The following is a 20,210-nucleotide window of genomic DNA, read 5'->3' on the forward strand; positions in this document are numbered from 1 at the left end:
AATAATACCCAGGATAAGACAATATTATACCTTGGTATGGGGTAGTATCAGGGTAGTGGGTCTTTGGGTGTTTAAGGCCCTGAGTTATTTTACAGACTGCCTCTGTCCATAACAGACATGGGTAGCACCCCAGGAATGAACTTATATTTCCCCATACATTTACCCACATTCTTTTTGAATGATATAAAAAACGCTAAACGCGCGTTTTTTGGCTTGTACCTACTCAGCACAGATCCTCGTGGTGGCCAGCAGAGTAATCCAAGCTTCAGAGAGCTAAAAAAGCGACTTTACCTGATTTAAGTATATTTTTTTGTGGCTTTCCACTTCTATTTATCTAGCAACTGTATTTCGCCTGCTTGCTGATACATTGTTATTGTTTAGTCTGCATTTATTCTGTTATTGCACTTGTTTCTCAGTTTGTTACTTTTAAAATCTGTAACTGTTGCAAATTGTTTGTGTAGGCTGTGATAGCCGATTTATAGCATTTATAAGTGTTTACTGTATCTGTTTCTGCTTGTTTTCTGAAAAAAAAAAAAATATCTCTTGTTTTCCCGCCTTACTGAGCTAGAATAGTCCAGTTTCAGAGCTTGCTGATCCCTGGACTTTGTTTGCAGTTCCTGTTACTGATTCTTTACCTAATTTGGAAGAGAGGAAGTTCCCTTGCTTACCAGTGGGAGTGGGAAGCATTGAGCTGCCTGTTGGTCCAGTTTTGTGAGGTTTCAGCCAGCAACTTGTAGTTTATTGGTAGTTTTGGGCCAGTTGCTAGCTTATTTAAGGCACTGATATAAAAAGCTAAGCAGCGTTTTTTTCCTTGTACCTACTCAGCACAGATCCTCGTGGTGGCCAGCAGAGTAATCCAAGCTTCAGAGAGCTGGAGAAGCGACTTTACCTGATTTAAGTATTTTTTTGTAGCGTTCCACTTCTATTTATCTAGCAACTGTATTTCGCCTGCTTGCTGATACATTGTTATTGTTTATTCTGCATTTATTCTGTTATTGCACTTGTTTCTCAGTTTGTTAATTTTAAAATCTGTAACTGTTGCAAATTGTTTGTGTAGGCTGTGATAGCCGATTTATAGCATTTATAAGTGTTTACTGTATCTGTTTCTGCTTGTTTTCTGAAAAAAAAAAAATATCTCTTGTTTTCCGCCTTACTGAGCTAGAATAGTCCAGTTTCAGAGCTTGCTGATCCCTGGACTTTGTTTGCAGTTCCTGTTACTGATTCTTTACCTAATTTGGAAGAGAGGAAGTTCCCTTGCTTACCAGTGGGAGTGGGAAGCATTGAGCTGCCTGTTGGTCCAGTTTTGTGAGGTTTCAGCCAGCAACTTGTAGTTTATTGGTCGTTTGGGCCAGTTCCTAGCTTCTTTCAGCCCCTGATATAAAAGCGCTAAGCAGCGTTTTTGGTTTAGCTGATTTAGCTGAGCTGCTACCGTTGCACACTAGGGCAGCGCCGGTTAAGCAGATTTAAACTATTAGGGCTACCTAAATTCCACTCTTCAATTTTCCCTTAAAACTACCTTCCTCGAACTATACTACTGATCTAATCAGCATATCCTATAACTAAATAGATCATCTCTACCTGACTCTAAGTAGCCTATTCTGTATCTGTCAAACCTAGCACTTGCTCCTACAGTACTTATCACCGAGATACAGCACTCTTGTTATAGATAGTACCCGAAAAAGGCGAACCCCATTTCTCGGACACCCACATCCCACGGAATCTCTTTTTAAAGTTTTTTTGTCTATTCCTTCTAGCATGTTGAGGGATCAGTTGCTAGTATCCTCGCCTGCTCAGCTGGTGAACCTGGGAATATTGAGGCAATGTTACAATTGCCTCATGTACCTGAACAACCCTCTCCTCCTCCCACAAAACACAAATACATGCGAGAGATGCAACTATACGGCCAAACTGGAGGCTGAGCTCTCTCAACTTAGGACTGGCAAGACCAGACAGGAGGAGAAGGTTACCACACACACTATAGACCCAGTCTCACAGAGTACCATCACAACCTCAAATCATACACATAAACACACAAAGACATGAGGCTCTGATCAGAAATCTACCAAAACAGCAGAGGCCACCAAAGCAGACACCCAAACAACCACCACCTCAGAACACAACACCTGCAACACATAGACCTCACAGTCAGGGTGTCAAACAGTCACAGCCCTTAAGGCCAAACACAATGCCAGACACACTAGTCATTGGTGACTCCATAGTCAGACACACTGATGTCCCGCTCACCAGACTGAGTAAGGAGAGAGTTACAGTAAGCTGCCTGTCGGGCGCTAGAATCCGCCACATAACGCAAGCACTCAGGTCTCTCAACAGCAGGTACAAATACGACTCAGTCATTGTCCACGCTGGTGTAAACGACCTGAGACGTACCTCCTTGGACTACATGAATAGAGACATTGAGGAGCTCTCTGATTATGTAGCCCAGGCAGGTATGACCCTGACCTTGAGCAGTATTCTACCTTCACCAAGAATGATGCCACAATACAGAGCTAAGATGATCAGCTTTAACAATTGGCTTAAACTCTGGTGTCATTCAAAGGGGATCCAATGTCTGTCTGCCTGGGATGACATGTTGGACAAGCCACGCTGCCATGAGGGACGGCTTGCACCTGTCACCCATGGGATTCGGATATTGGCAAAGGCTCTTGCCACCCCCATAGTGCCTTTTTAGGCAAGGCTCAAATTCTAAACCTACCACCCTAGAACACAAAAAGGAAAAAACTAAGGGTAATGCTGCTCAATGCCAGAAGTCTAAATCTCAAAATGCACCTCGAGGCCCTTCTCAGTATGGAGAACATCGATGTCTGTGCTGTGACAGAAACCTGGTTCAAGGCTCCTGAGAGCACCCCAGCACTAACAGGTTTTACCTCATACCATGCGTTCCGGCCCCAAAATCCGGACAATACCAAGAAAGGAGGGGGGGTATCCATACTCATCAAGGACACCCACACCTCAAGACTGGTGGCAACGCACGATGCATCGGAGACCATCCAGGTGCAATTAACCATAGGCAAGACTGCTCTGCAAATTGTAGCATGTTACAGGCCACCCTCACAAACTCGGGAACCTCACATGGCTTTCCTGAAAACACTGGAGGGGATAAATGTATCTCCAAACACCATCATACTAGGTGACTTCAATTACCCTAATATAGACTGGGAACACTACTCAAGCCCAAACACCCTAGCCCAAAAGTTCCTGGAATTCATAAACTCAAATGCCATGGAACAACTAGTCACCATCCCCACAAGAGGAGAAAACATACTTGATCTCATCATCACGAACATGGGAGCACAATGTTCAACACCGGAAGTATACCCCTCACTGGTGAGATCAGATCACAAACTAATCTTGCTGGAGGTCCTCATCCCACCCCCACCTGAAATAAAAAAGACCACGGTAAAAAACTTCTCGAAAGCCGACTTCACACTTCTAAAGACTAGTGTGGTCTCCTTTAAGGCCCCCGAGCGGAAAACAGTACTCAAGCCGCTGAATCACTTACAAATGCCTTCTACCAGCACCTGCAGGACTGCATGGATAAGGCAATCCCAAGCAAAACAAAGACTCTTTGTACCAAGGGCAAGCGTCCAGTCTGGTGGACCCCAGCCATAAACAAACTCTACAACAAGAGGAGGAAGCTACTACAAGATAGAGCAAAATCCTTAAAAGGTAAGACACCTTTGATCACTATAAGTAAAAAGCTAAGAGCTCTCATAAAATCATCCAAAGCAAATTTTGAGAGAAAAATAGCTAAAGACTCAAAAGACAATCATAAGGCCTTCTTTAGCTATGTTAGAAACCTGGGAGGAAACTCCCAGATATGCTCAGAGCTAGTTCAAAATGATGTGAAAATTACTGATCCTACAGACATTGCCAACATACTGGCTGACAGGTTCAGTGCAAACTTCTCCCCCCCCCAAAAGGAGAGATATCTATACCAAATGGTTCCAGCCCCCCAAACATCTCAAACGCCCAAGTGAGAACTGCTCTCTCCAAAGCAAAAAACACAGCATCCATGGGACCTGATGGTGTCCCAGGCTGTGTGCTCCACGAACTCAATGAGGAATTAAACCCACAGCTAGGACAGCTGTTTAATCATAGTCTCACCTCTGGATACGTACCCAGGGGGTGGCGCACTGCGACTGTGGTCCCACTTCACAAAGGCGGTGCCTCCACAGACCCTGGAAATTACCGCCCATTAGCTTGACAAGCCTTATCTGCAAAGCTATGGAGAGGATCATAATGGACCTCATAAATAAAGACATAGGGAATTTGCAGACTTTGGATCCAACCCAGTTTGGCTTTGTCAAAGGCAGATCATGCCTTTTAAACTTGGTTGACTTTTTGAAACAGTCACCAAAGCCATTGATGAGGGAGGCAGTCCATACAGCCTACCTCGATCTGGCGAAGGCCTTGACACAATACCCCACTCGGGTATCATTGAAAAACTCATCAGCTTAAATGTTAACCCATACATCACAAGATGGGTTGCAAACTGGCTGAGTGACAGAACCCACAGGGTCAGAGTTGCTGGCGCCATGTCAGACTCAAAGCCTGTCACAAGTGGTGTACCACAGGGCTCAGTCCTGGGCCCACTCTTGTTTGGCATCTACTTTTCCGAAGTACAAGCAAACACAGGAGGGTTATGGCTGACAAAGTTTGCAGATGACTGCAAACTGGGCGCCGTAGTCAAAAACACATCTGACACAGATATCCTTCAGAAGGGTCTCACAGAAATGGATGACTGGTGCCAGAGCCATGGCCTAAAATTAAATGCCAAAAAATGCATAGTCATACCCTTCGGGAAAAACAAGGTTACCCCTAGCTACCATATAGGTGGTAATCCTCTGAGCACAGAAGAAGTTATCAGGGACCTGGGGACCCAGGTTGACAGTAGCCTGTCATTCGACACCCATGTAGCTAAAGTAGTTAGGAAGACCTTCTACATTGCCCACCTTATCATGAAGGGATTCACATCTAGATCAAGGGAGGTCATAGTCTCCCTATACTCATCACTCATCAGACCAATGATTGAGTACAATGCCCCATTCGGAATGTATCTGACCCGACACTTGCAGCAGCTGGAGAGGCCACAAAAGTTCCTCACCAAAAGGATAAAGGGTCTCAGAAATCTGTCCTATGCTGCCCGACTGAAAGAACTCCAGCTCTATTCAGTCGCCACCGCTTGCTCAGAGGTGACCTTTGCCTGACATACAAGGCCATGTCTAACCCAGATTTGATGAATATGCTTCACCTCAAAAATCTAGATCCATCAGAGCCACAAGGGCGGGAGACTTAAACCTCGACACGGCTATTAATAGGACATGCTGGAGGGATAGATTCATCACCCAAAGACTCCCTATGCTGTGGAACAAAATCCCGGTATATGTGAGGCAGAGCACCTCGCTGGCCTTGTTCAAGAGAAATCTTGACCAATGGATGGGAGATCGCAGATATACTCCAGGGATTACCTCAGTGTCACTGCTAGACAGAGGCACAGCAAAATAATGGGTATAGTTCCCCATACAAAAGTGGTGGCGTAAGCCACAAAACTATGGGCTAGGCTTATAAATGCCCTCGGGGAGATAGCCTAGTATGAACCTATGAACCTATGAGGGATGGGCTTCGTTTTATGAAGATGGAAAATGTATTCCACAGACGAGGTAGCCTTTGGGATACGAATCTCTCTCGCCACAGAGTTATGTTAGAGTCACAAATAAGGTTCTCCTAAAAAGAAGCACATATTGCTCAAGAATTCTGGATACAGCCAAAAATAATGTTGAAAAAATGCTCAAAAGCAGGTACAATTCTGAAGTATTACTTTAAAACGCTTAAAAAGTTAACAGTATGCAACAACACACATTTTCTGTGCAATAAGTTGGAAACTCTAATGTCAGCTTTACTGACTGACTGCAATGCTCAAGAATTTACCAGAAACTTGAAACTTTTACAAGGGACAGGGCAAAAATATGCAACAAAACTCAGGGCCAGTTGAGAGGTATGAAAACCATCATTACCCAGTAACACTCTTCCCCTTAAGGAATCTCTTCTCAAACAAGTCCTATAAGCATGGTGACGGATTCTCTCACTTTAGCCATATATAATATTTATGTTAACATACCATGTACAAACCACCAATCTTTTTGTAATCCTGTACCACTGTACTATTAATTCTCCAACTACCTACAGCATGCCTCCTTCACCACATTTGCTATACAACAGAATGGGATTAAAAAGCTGTATCAAAATTCACTTCTAACAATTCATAAAGAATGCTCTAGCTGGAGCCCATATGAATAATTGATTGGTCTGTTTAGAGCACTGCAACACACAAACAAAACTTGCTACAATGACATCACCCTTGCTCAACAATTTGTTATATAGACAATACAAATTACTCTGACAACATGCACTAAGCTTTGTGCAAAACACCTATTCTTGCTGCACAATGCAGAAATGCTGCGTCATTCTCAAGTGTCCGTGTACAATGATGAAAAACATGGTGGAAAATCAATGCAGTTATCTTTTCTAGAAAGTGTGTCTGGTGAGCAGGTAGTGTTAAGCACAACTCAATTGCGCTCTGCTACAAATTTGGACTGCTAATCATGACATCTGCTTTTCTGTAATTGCCCCTTGAGACTAACTAAAACGAGCTTTTAAATTTATCCACCACCCTACTTGTCATCAGACATCACACTTTTACATGAAATTGCTCATACGTGTTTCAACACAGATGAAACAAAACACCATGTCTACTACTAAAATATCTCATGAAAAACTGCACTTCTAATATATATTAAGCACATGTTACAACCTTAACTGCTGCAACCATTACCAAATCTCATATGAGGCTGTCGCATAACGCACGCTACCTCATAAAGTATTTTCCTGTAAATGTTTTGCCTTATTTCTTTTATTAACCAGATGGGTAGGCTGATCCTTTCAGACTCCTTTACAGCTATGACCTGAACAACAACAATGACTGCAGGAGGCACATATGTACAAAAGTCTTTGTGGGGAAACTGAAACACTGACATCTATGTGCACAAATAGTCAATCAAGGCACACACATGCAGCAAAGAGAAGGCAGGACTAAACCCGAACGTGGGATATGAGAAACACTGTAACAAAATTATTTTCATTTATGACATACAGTGAAGTTAAAATCTACTAGTCTGTCCGGTTTTCGAACATAGGTCATAAATAAAAATGGTTTAAAGGTTTAGTTTGTATACCTGATAAAATATGCATGTGTGTGTATGTATACACACATTATAATACATATACAACATATAAAACAACAGTTGCCTTCTATGATATACAGGGTCAGAGGTTAATACAATACAGTGATACATGATTACACTCAGGAGATGGGTGGTGGTGGTGGTGGTGTCTGTGTGTATACACAAGTACTTGCTATTTTCACTCTTTGATATATGTTTATTCACTGCAAGTCGAGTGGCGGCTGATCACAGGAAACGTACATAAAAATAAGCCCTAGGGCCTATACAAGCCTAGCCTAAAAGGTACCCTGACTTTCGCCACCCAAGAAAATTATTTTCCTGTGCCCCTGTCAAGCAGAGCCACAGAGGTGAATTTCCTATTTCACATCCAATCATCAAGATTTTTTTTTTTGAAGAGTGCTAATGAAGAGCTTTGTTTGATATAGATAGGTAGCTTGTTCAAGAGTATGGGAAGTCTCTGGGACAGGAATCTATCACTCCAGCATGTTCTGTTTATTGTGGTGACAAGGTTTAGGTCCCTAGAGCGTGTAGCTCAGAGGGATTGGGATTTCTTTAAGTGGGTCATGGCCAACAGCTCTGGGTTTGACATAGCTTTGTATGTTAGGCAGAGATGCGATGGAGTAAAGTTGGAGTTTTTTGAGACGGTCTGCGTAGGGCATCTTTTTGAGGCCAGTAATCCTCTTTGTGAGGTATTTCTGCAGCCTTTCCAGTTGTTGTAGATGTCTTGTGAGGTACATACCAAAAGGGGCATTGTACTCTATAATGGGTCTAATGACTGACGAGTAGAGGGGAACAATTACCTCTTTTTTCCTGGATGAGAAACCTTTTGTGATGAGGTGTGCCAGATAGAATGATTTCCTGACTACTGTGGCGATGTGATTACCAAAGGAGAGACTACTGTCCACCTGTGTCCCAAGGTCTCATCACACTTTCGGTGTTAAGTAGACTACCATCTATGTGGTAGCTCATGGGTACAGAGTTTTTACCAAAGGGGATGACAATGCACTTTTTGGCATTGAGCTTGAGGCCATGGCTTTGACACCAGGCATCTGTCTCAGCGAGGCCCTTTTGTAGGATGTCCACATCGTTAGGAGTTTCAATTATGGCTACTAGTTTGCAGTCATCTGCGAACTTCGTTAGCCAAATACCTTCTGTGTTAGCTTGTACTTCAGAAAAGTAGATACCAAACAGGAGAGGACCCAGGACGGAACCCTCTGGTACTCCACTTGTCACTGGTCTGACGTCGGACTTGGAGTATGCTACTTTCACAGTGTGGGTTCTGTCAGTGAGCCACTTGGCAACCCATCTTGTGACATAGGGATTTATACCTAGTTTAGTGAGTTTGTCTATAACTCCAGAGTGGGGGATGGTGTCAAAAGTCTTGGCGAGATCTAGATAGTCTATGTGAACCACCTTACCCCCATCTACGGCTTTGGTGACTGCTTCAAGGAAGTCAATCGGGTTTAGGAGACATGATCTGCCTTTTACAAACCCAAAATGGGTGGGGTCCAGAGTTTGGAGATTATCAATGTCTTTGTTTATAAGTTCCATGATGATGCGTTCCACGGCCTTGCAGACCAGGCTCGTTAGGGTGATAGTTCCGGGGATCTGTGGTAGCACCCCCTTTGTGGAGTGGAATAACCGTCACTGCGTGCCATTCAGTGGGCACAAAGCCTGACGTGAGGCTATGATTGCACATGGTGCTTAAGTGGGGTGACAGTTCATTCTGTAGTTCATGCAGAACGCAGCCTGGGATGTTGTCAGGTTCCATGGATGCTGTGTTCTTGGCTTTGGAGAGTGTTTTTTTTTTTACCCGTGCAGCCATGATTACAGGAACTTGGCATTCTTCTGGTATAGAGATGGGCCCTTTAGGGGGGAGGGGTGGGTAAAGTTAGCACTGAACCTATCTGCCAGGATGTTGACAATATCAGTTGGTTCTGTATATTTAGTGCCACTATGATGAAACTCAGAGCAGATCAGAGTGTTGCCATTGAGATTCTTGGCATGGCTATAGAATGCTTTGTGGTTGTCTTTAGAATCAGTGGCGATTTTGTTTTCATAACTAGCTTTGGAGAATTTTATGCGGGATCTTAGCTTCTTACTGAGGCTGACAAGGGAGTTCTTCCAGTCATGGGATTTTACTCTTTTTTTCCGACAGCTTCTTTCTTCTGTTGTAGAGTTTGTTTATGGCAGGGGACAACCAGATTGGCTTTTTGTTGGTTTTTTTTTTTTTTTTGGGAGGGGGAGGTTAGCATCTTGGTTCTGTTAGGGATAGCACGATCCATGCACTCGTGTAAGTGCTTATAAAGTGCATTTGTGTAGGACGTGTGTGTGTTTTTGCCATAACTTGAATTTAGCAGGTCTCGTTTCAAGGCACAGTCACTACAATGTCAAATTCAGCGCATCGATCTTTAAGGACCTCTCTCTAGCAAGGCTACACACTTCTATCCCATTCTATACTTTTATCGTAACCGTTACAGTCTCCCGAGCACTGATGTCATTGAAAAACTCTATCCACCCTTTCCATTTACACAAACAGCACATGAACAGAGTGCAGGCTTTTCCATCCACTTTCTATGATGCTTCATGAAAACCAGCACACCTTGAAATTATACACCCTTCATCCTCAAATGATCTGCATCAGTGACATCACAACTGTCAAAGACAGCCCAAATACTGCAGCAACAAATTCTCAGATGACCTGGGTGCAACAAAAAGCTACCTCCTGCATGTCAGAAACGTAATCAAAAGCGCGACCCGACTAACCCAAATTTCATCCTGTACCCCAAGACTTGAAAAAACTTAGGTTAATCTCTACTTGCATTTCAAAGAAACGACGCGCTAAGATTTACCTGTTTTCTTGGAAAAAGTGCATCATGAAAATAGCAAACTACTGCTTATGATGCACATAAAGACCAAACTACACGACAATGTTTATTCCTTAAAGAACTTATGCAACATACAATAAGCACCGGAAAAAATAAAAATTAACGTTCTCAAAACGACTATAGCTTTGCAGCATAGTAGCAGTCTGCAAAGACATTAACAAAAACAAACATAATTGCACTCCATTAATGTCTTTCCTAGAAGTTTTAAGACAAACACGTGATGTTGTACTTTCTACTCTGACATGTACATAAAATGAGTGGTTTAAATAAAAAGGAACTTTCTGGTTCCCCCAAATGAACTTGCATTAAAAATAAGCCTGCGAAATATAAATAATTCTACATTTCCCAGGCCTGAGCTGTCTTATAATCCTCTTCCCGAACCGAAACTGGCCTATAACCCTCAAATATAAGACACGTTAGAAAAAAGGTGATGCATGCAAAAACAAAATCAACTGTACTCAGGTGGCAGTACCTTAAAACAGAGGTTCCACTCCACCTTTCAAGTTGGTCGATGCCAACACTACCAACTATGTCGTATCACCCATGAAAAACATTACACCTACACTGTCGACGATCTATTACCTCCCACCGTTGCTCCTCCTACAGTTAACAAACCGGATGTAAGAAATATCTTTCCGGTTCCTCTTGTTTTCTCGTAGTGTTTAACTTGCACGTGTACGATCCAGATTTTTTGTCTCGTGTTTGGTCTGTTTGTTGTACAGTTGGTGATTTTCTACAAACCGGTGAAAAAACAGTCATTACGTAACGGCAAACGTTTTCCTTCCGGATTTCATATCCTCCAGGAATAAATGTATACTACGCAAAACCTGTTACTCTAGCTGTAGCACATTTGTTTGTCAGAATCATGTATAAAAACAATATTTAAAACTTATTCCAAAAATGGTAATCTAACAGTGTATTACCTCGCAGGATGCGCAGTAGCAAACCCCGCCCGCGCCTTTTTTTTTTAGTAAAAACTGTCACTCCAATGTGCGATCGTGTTTTTCTAACAAGAAATATGTCAATAGACGCCACATCATTGCTAACCGTCTCATTCTGTCTGGAAGGTTATGGTTTTAAGATTATGAAGAACTTTATTTCACCTTCAGAATGGATAGGGATACTGAAAACATCTTGCCAAGGAATAAGGGAGCACAGATGTAACAAGTTACTGGCTCCTTTACTTCTGTTTTCTCAGTTCATTTTATATTTACATGTTTCTGTAGTGGCCTCATTGAAGAGTAAAGTCATTAACTATTCTTACATCTGCAAGAAATAGTGTTGCAGTCTCCCATTTCCAAAGGACTCACCAGCAGATAAATGAAAAAATACATTATAGTTCAATATAGTTTGAAAGTCAGTGTATAGCAGGCATTATGGAGTCATTTACATCAGAAAATGTGCACCAAGATAAAACCGTTAATGGGAATTCTAGTAGAGAATAATGTAGAAAAGCATAATATTTAAAGTAAGAGGGTTACCTAAACAAATATGGGAGTGCTGAGGTAGGCTTCTGAGTAACATTTATGGAGCACATTTTGGCTGCTGAGTACAGCCTGTGTAACATGTAGTTACACATCTTCATAGCTTTTATGATACTTGAGACACAAGCAGATAATAGATGTCACCAGCAGCTATTTAATGTGAATAAGCGAGTCTGACAAGCAGCTACTTTGTCACTGCAATGATGTTGGTTGGCAACATTATCTAGCTGTGTGCTTTTCAGGATATCATGGGTAGAAACTAGACACATAAATACTTGTACTGATCTGATGCAGATTCACTAAAATGCACCAGTACAAATCAGCTCTGACATGTTTGTTTGTTTATTTATTGTTTTTCTGGCAAGCGTAGAGCACTGCTCCAGCAATACCTGTTTCACAAATAGACGGGTATCAGCAGGCCTTTGTCCCCTATTATTTTTGGCTTTGTGCAGATGTCTTGTCCTAAGAGGCTGAAAAGTATGGTTGTAAGTGTTGTGAGTCGGAGAAAGGACCGTTTTTCAAATAATGTATTCTATGAGCACGCTAGATTCCATTAGCTGAAAGGACTCCATTCTATAAGAAATGTAAGTGACCTACTTTGGATGGGTAGCGATTAATATTATTATTGTTATTATTATTAAGGATTAAATTGCTATTCTAGTAAAACAGTCTACTAAGTCAAAAACTTTACATTTTATCCAAACTCCAAATACACTGATTACATTTTAGCCAAACTCCAAATACAGTGATTTCAGAGTTAGTATAAGGTGAAGGAGGCAGTGTGTAATGTTTAGCTTTGTTTTTCACTCCTGCTCCTTGCAGAATTGTGTTATGTATAAAGTATTTACCAGGTTCAAATATTTAAACTTGACTTTACATTACAGTCTTGCAATTTCTGGAATCACAAGTAGGCAATGCATATTATGGCAGGGAACCACTTGTTTTCTGCTTACCATAGAGTGAAAGCAATGCATGCCTTAGTCCAAGAAGAACACTACTTTGCTGGCTATGCCTCTAAATGTTGACTGTAATAAAGTTGAGACAACGCAACAGGAAAGGAAAACTCTTATCCTTGTTTGGGGATTGGATGTTGGATCCCTGCATTCTGAGTGGTTATCACTGCCACAGGACCAACAATGAGTCTCTGGAAAGGTAGGTACCTGGTTTCCCCCATCCAACTTGGAAACTGCCATGAAGGTGACTTTTAAACACACAAAAACACAAAGCATAATCTGGTAAAAAAAAATAATATTCATGGTAAGGTATTTTAAATTGCTGTTCTCAGACACATGCACCACAACCCTTTATCCCACATCCCCCCAAAAAAGAAAATAACTATTTCTCTGTACACCTTTCTTGTTTGATTGTGATGACTGAAACAAATTACAGCTACAGTTATATATTTGAACTTGTTTCACTCAAAAGTGCATGATCCCTATCAAGCCAGAGCAAAGACTGTTTAACTGTGGTCAAATGACAGTTAATCACTTTCATCTAGTCTACCTCCATACTCACTACTTACAACCACTTTATTGCCTGTGTACACCTCAGATATCTGAGTGATATAAAATTACACTAATGATCACAGTTATGCGCTTCAGTTTGTTTCACTCAAATACATATTGTCCTGCCAAGCAAGATAAAAGCAAAATATGGGCACAGAAATCTATTTAAACTTGTTGCTATCAAACACATACAGCTCCACACCTACAAGCACCAGCAACAATTGCTTTAACAGCAATCAGTAAAAAATGCCTGCATCCACACTCATGGTCTCTATGTACATTATCAAATGCTGTCCTCCACCACATTTGTTTCCTCTGTACTTTCCAGAACTTCAATTTCCTCCACTGCATTTGCAGTTACAGAATAACAGCAGACATGAGGCTCTTGTGGCCCCTTCAACTTTTCAATAAGGTACTTGCGTATTATCGCAACCAGATTTTTAACGTCCTGTAATTACTAATGTTTTCACAAAACGACTGCAGGTTAAAGTAAAACTGAGTGCTTGAACTTCCACTTATTACGGTTTCACCTTGCTTGAGAAATAGGGACTAGAATAAGAAGCGCAAGCAGGAGGTTGTCAAACACCTGCAAGCGGGCAACACTTTTCAACAAGTGCGTTTTTTAACACACGCAGCCTACAACCATTCTGTGTACCACTCTGCCTAGAAAAGCAGGGCAACTGCGATCCTGTAAGTGTTTAACTTGTTTGTACTACTTTTGAACTGACCTTCGTAAAGCAAAACTTGTTCAGTTGTGGTACTTTTCTTAAGACAATCTGGTGCCTGTATTCATTACGTATGTCAGAACCCTCTTCCTGTTGAAAGTCAAGCTCTTTCCTAAGCAATTTGTTGTAGGCACTGCTCTTAAAATTCTGGCAGTACTTTCCGGACACTGGGTATAATGTGTGTTGAACTCAGAATTCACCTTGCAGGATTTCTCCAAGGCGGACCGTGCTCCAAACTTGCAGATCACAGTCACTTTAACAGGGAAATCCTCTTCCTCCTGAAAATGGTCTGTCAAACTGAGGTTAACCTGCCGTTCAGACAACTGTCCAAGAGCAGAGAGAAGGAGTCCAGAATTGCTGCTAATATAGCGACACTCACTTCCTCGCACCCTACGTCCGAGTAAACGATGCAAGTCAGCATTTGCATCCCCACAAAGACAAGCTCAACTGACTTATTTCTGGGGAATTAAACCTTCCTAACAGGATACTGCTGCTGATTTCAGGCTTACTACATGTAAATGTCAGCAAATGTTTTAGGCCAGGGAAAAATGTAATAATTACAGAACGTTAAAAATCTGGTTGCGATAATACATAAGTACCAATAAATCAAATTATGTTCTAAATAGGATGTTTTTGGTGACAACAATCCTCATCCTGTTCTTGTAGATACTCTGGGAGTCTAAAACAGATGCAAGAACTTTCAGTGCCAACAAACCTCATCTTATTCTTGTAGACATTCTGGATGTCCAAAGCAAGTGTAAACTCCCACTCTGCATCACAGTCTCCAGCTTAAGTGCAGTAAAAACAATAATAACCCCAAATCACCCTAAATTGAATTACTGCTAACATTCAGCAACAATATGAATATGTCTTTTGCAGTGAATGAGTGTCTTCAGTAAAGACTGCTTTTCTTTATTCCTCACTAAATCTTTGGAAAGCAGCACATGCATGCCAGGAAAATGGTAAAATAGTAAAGTCTCAAAACAATGCAAGCAACTGTTAAAAAAACATAGATACCAAATGATTTCTTTTCAGCAGTGTATGTGGGACCTGTAAGTGTTTCTACCTTTGTCTTCCTAAGCATGTGCAGTGATGTGCCACTCACTTCATTAAAAAGTTGTGGGCTGTGGCCCATGATCTCATAAGCACCAAGGTCATAGTCTTAAAAGTTAAAAAGAGGTAAAAAAAAAAAGTAAATTGTTAGCAACATTCATATTAGTGTTACTGATGACACCACAACTTCTACAGCTAGTAAAAGCTGATTGAATAGCAATCAACCTTTTATGCACTATTTAAAAAAATAGAGAGACTCAACAGCTTTCCTTGCACCAGATAAAATGATTTGGTAAATTGGATTGTGGACCCTTGTCCACCTGTTGGAAAACCTAGGCTTTAGGTTTAGGGGACCTAAGTACTTATATTATGTTTCATGGGGGATCTGATACATAAACACATTACACTTTTACTTAACAGTGGACTACTTTCTCAGAGAGCTTATGAAATCTAGGTATGTCAGCTCACTGTAACACGGTATTGCCCTAAATAGTAGTAGGAAAAAGTTGTCTTTTGGTAAACAAATTATATTTTGTCTTTTATAAATGTACTATATTCTGGTTGCAGGAGGGCAGTGGAATCTTAACCTGTTTTTCTTGCCAAATAAATTAGATTGTAGTGAAGGGGAGGACCTTTATGGACATATGTTCTAGTCTGCATTTTATCAATATGCTACAATCCATTAACTTGAACGTCTTTAATCATTAGTAAACACAAGGCATTCTGTTTTAGTGACTAGCAAGGGCAGGGGAATAGCGTGGTTTATAAAAGAAGGTGAAACTGCAGTAGAAGGAAGGACTGATTCTCATGGAATAGATTATAGTCTGTTTAACAAAACAGGTACAAGAGCTTTCATTGCCAACAATCCTCATCTTATTCTTGTAAACACTGGATGTCCAAAGCAAGTGTAAACTCCCACTCTGCATCATAGACTCCAGTAAAGACAAGGTCCTTTCAGCCAGCAGAATCTAAAGTGGTTGCAAAAAAGGGCCAAATTACAGTGAGAGAAATGATCATGCTTTAGAGAATATGTCACTTTTTGTAATGAACACACTGCATTCTCTTATTTGAAAGGATGTTGATCATAAAAGTGACCTAGTCCTCCCAGTACCTGTAAGGACCTTTTTTTTCCCTTTCTAGACTATACTACACTTTAGTGGGGGAAATGGATATGTTCTAGGAAATAGATTCTGACTTATGTTTAATAAACGTGCTGCAGTCCATTTGCTGGAAGAACACTGGTCATTAGTAAAAATAAGAAAAGGTCTATTTTCGTGAATTAAATTATTCCTAGCAATGTAGGCAAGGGTGAGGAAACAGCCTGGTTTGTAGTAGGAGGTGAAATTATAGTGGAATAAGGGACTGTTCCACTGCTGTGGAATATAATTTATTATGTTTTTACCACACACACACACACACACACATTACTAGGCCCTTTCAAACAAGGAAATCCTGTCTGGTCTGAAAAAAATCTAACTAGATTAAAGTCTGTAAAAGGACTTTCAGAGAACTTATGCTAGACTGATTGTTCTGACCACAATAGATTATTCTGGTTGAAATGACATAGCCCTTTCACCCAAAGGAGTCTAGTCTGATTTGTCAGACAGATTACAGCAGGAGAATGGTTTTGGGAAATAAATTATTGCTGGTATTATGGAAATAGATTATTCTATCTGCAGGAAGAATTCCATGTCATTAATAAATATAATACAGTATGCTGTAGAGAGCAACTATGATGGACGTGTGGCCAAGATGGTGAGCAGTTAACAGCACTGTTTTGTAGCTCTTCTTCATTTTAACACTGACAGGAGTTTTACTTAAAAACTCAAACAGAATGTTTCAAAACTTGATGGATTTATAGTCGAATATCTACTGAAAAATTTACTACAAAAATAACAAATTTAAAACTCTAATTGTTTTTTTTTTCCAGTCAAAAAAACTAGAAAGAACTAATTGTCTCAGATTGAGCCACTCTAAGCCCAGTGTACAGGACAGTACTATGAAAAAAAGACATACAGGCTATACTCAGTAACATTAGTTAGTTATCTATACAGATAGATAAATTAGAATGCAAAATGGACAAATTTCAAAGAGGAATGTAAAAGCAAGTTGAAGTGCTGAGTGAATCTCTTAAACAGCAGTCATCACAAATCTCGAGTATTGAAGAGGCAATGTAAGATTTTGATGGAAGATTACTTGAAAATGCGAATAACACTGAATTTCTTCTGAAATAAAACAACTTATTCCAGGATAAAATAGAAGACTTAGAGAACAGATCAGATCTAGAAGGAATAACATCAGGATTCCTGAAAAAGAAGAGGAAGACAGTATGATTCAATTCCTTCAATACCTGGCTACCTAAAACTTTGAACCTGTCTGAAGCTTTTTCCTTTGGCATCAAAAAGACACATATATCACTTTCTAACTCATCTTTTAAAAAAATAATAACCTTCACCAAGGTCAGTGATCATAAGATTTTTCTCAAGTCAAGATAATGATTTAGTCTTAAAAGCGCATTGACTAATTATCCAGTTAAAATTAAAGGAAACACTATAAGATTTGACAATGTCTACTCTACATTAGTAATTTCCAAGAGAAAAACGTGTGCCACTTGTTAAAAGCTTAAAGAAAAAAAAAAACAATATTAAAGCACAAATCTTGTTTCAAGCAAAAAATAAGGATTCACATTCCAGAAGGAAAGATTTTTAACATCTTGGAAGATGCAATGATCTTTATACAGAAAAATAAAATCCATAGAAAAAACAGAAGAAATGAACTGGAATCTATGAACTTTGAAGAGAAATGCAACAAGAGATGGTTGGTTAATAAAAGACAAAAAAAAACAGTAAAAAACTGAAGGGCAAATGAAAATCAAGGTATTTCATGGTTATGAATTCTTATTAATTTAGATAAGTGCTTGAATACTTATGGACTTTTTACAAAGTAAATCATTTATTTATTTACTTCCCTACTTCAAATGGTTACTAGTTCCCTTTTTTGGGATGTACATTGGGAGGATGACAAGAACGCACACAGTATTTCCAGATGTAGCTCTCTGCATTCAAGTTCAATTTCCCTCAAGAGCAAACAGAGACCACAGTCAGTCTGGGACTAGTTTCTCCCTCTTTCTGCAAATCTCCATTAAGACTCTCCAATGGCACAGCTATAGAGTTGAGTCCTTAGCCAGGGTTCCAAGCCAAGTCTTCCAACACCCTCTCTGTCCAACCAGTGATTCGTGTCCCTGCCCAAGTAGCTGAAACACACACTCTTGGAGATTTGTTTTATGCACGCACCCACAACTGGGAAAAGCTGGCACAGGTTTTCTAGCTATGCCCCCTTATGTCAAGACTATAAGGTAGTTATCACTGCCACCAGAACCCCTTATCAGCTACTTTAAGGCCCTTAACAAAGGGTGTCTAGTCTTACAGTGTAATGTTACTATTAATATATATGTCTGTTTGACCAAGAACAAGGCTATTAGGCGTGGTCCATAGTTTAAAATGCTAGAGTTTGATTCTTTTAGCTATATGCGAAATTAAAGCCACCTATTTTCACTTAGAGTTGAAAAAATTAAAGTATTCATCTTATTAAAAGTTAATCATTATTATGATGAAATTTATGTTAGGTGGCACACTCTCTGATATATTGGTACGGTTGAGTAATGTACTATCAAATATAGTACAAGATGCAACAAATGACACTAAAGAGGCATGTTAAGTTACATTCTAGGTTCTTAAAATGGTCCAGTAGTGTGCTACTGATAGTATACTTGACATGCAACAGCACTCAGGGAAGACATGCTATATTGTAAACAAAGTATAAAAATATAGATTTTTTATATATATAAATGTTACTATTGGAGTGATATCAAATAATTACAGTAACACACACTTTTACAAGTTAAACCTGGATCACACATAACTATCATTCTTTTAATGTAAGTTTATAAGCTATGTCTCCTTTAAAAAAATGACAGTCTGCTTTTTATTAAACATCTCATACAAATAGTGCTTCCTGAACCATTAAATGTTATTTTCTTTGAGTGCAATGGCTTTTTGGTGGCTGGGATGCTTTGAGATGTTTTTGTTGGTTTTTGGTGGTTAGGAGGTGTTTGAGGGATTGATGTGTGGTGTGGAGAAATCTTGGATTTACTTGTGAGTGTTTTTTGTGTGAATTGCAACTGATGGATTGTTCATTTTCAAGCCCTTATCATGAAAACCAACTTGAAACAATTAATAGTCATGAGCACTTTTGTTATGCCGTGGCAGTTCTGAAAATTCTAGGAACTGTCAATGTTCTTCCTGTCTAAAAGTAAATAATCATAATATTTTGGATCATTGGTGAGGACTGCGGTGGGAGTGACAGATACGTTTAAGGTGGAGGTGGGATTACATCAAGGATCAGCTCTGAGCCCTTTCTTATTTGCAGTGGTGATGGACAGGTTGACAGATGAGATTCGACAGGAGGCCCCGTGGACTATGATGTTTGCAGATGACATTGTGATATGTAGTGAGAGTAGGGACCAGGATGAGGAGACCCTGGAGAGGTGGAGATATGCTTTAGAGAGGAGAGGAATGAAGGTCAGCAGGGCTAAAACAGAATATATGTGTGTAAATGAGAGGGAGGGTAGAGGAATGGTGAGAATGCAGGGAGTAGAGTTGATAAAGGTGGATGAGTTTAAGTACTTGGGATCAACAGTTCAGAGTAATGGTGAGTGTGGAAGAGAGGTGAAGAAGAGAGTACAGGCAGGGTGGAATGGGTGGAGAAGAGTGTCAGGAGTGATTTGTGACAGACGGGTACCAGTAAGAGTGAAAGGGAAGGTCTACAAGAGGCTAGTGAGACCAGCTATGTTATATGGGTTGGAGACGGTAGCATTGTTGAAAAGGCAGGAGTCAGAGCTGGATGTGGCAGAGTTAAAGATGTTAAGATTTGCACTGGGTGTGACTAGGAGGGACAGGATTAGGAATCAGTATATTAGCGGGTCAGTTCAGGTTGGACAGTTTGGAGACAAAGCAAGAGAGGCGAGATTGCTTTGGTTTGGACATGTGCTGAGGAGGGATGCTGGGTATATTGGGAAAAGGATGCTAAGGACGGAGCTGCCAGGTAAGAGGAAAAGAGGAAGGCCTAAGATAAGGTTTATGGATGTGGTGAGAGAGGACATGCAGGTGGTTGGTGTGAAAGAGCATGATGCAGAGGACAGGAAGAAATGGAAACAGATGATCCGCTATGGCGACCCCTAACGGGAACAGCCAAAAGAAGATGATGATGATGCTAAGATGTCAAAGAATACAAT

General features: G+C 40.4%; 1 protein-coding gene across 2 annotated transcripts in view; it reads right to left on the reverse strand.

Moving 5' to 3' along the window:
* Positions 1 to 10,724, reverse strand: part of LOC122801610 (CLK4 associating serine/arginine rich protein) — a 1,938,306-nt gene extending 1,927,582 nt beyond the window's left edge. For both annotated transcript variants that reach the window (XM_044071085.1, XM_044071086.1), the window contains exon 1: positions 10,623 to 10,724. The gene's annotated coding sequence lies outside the window, so the exon portion shown is untranslated. The remainder of the gene's footprint in view (positions 1 to 10,622) is intronic.
* Positions 10,725 to 20,210: the final 9,486 nt, after the last annotated feature.

The sequence above is a fragment of the Protopterus annectens genome, chromosome 5.part0 (genome assembly GCF_019279795.1).
Source record: "Protopterus annectens isolate FY-2018-M chromosome 5.part0, PAN1.0, whole genome shotgun sequence".
Classification (NCBI taxonomy): Eukaryota; Metazoa; Chordata; order Ceratodontiformes; family Protopteridae; genus Protopterus; species Protopterus annectens.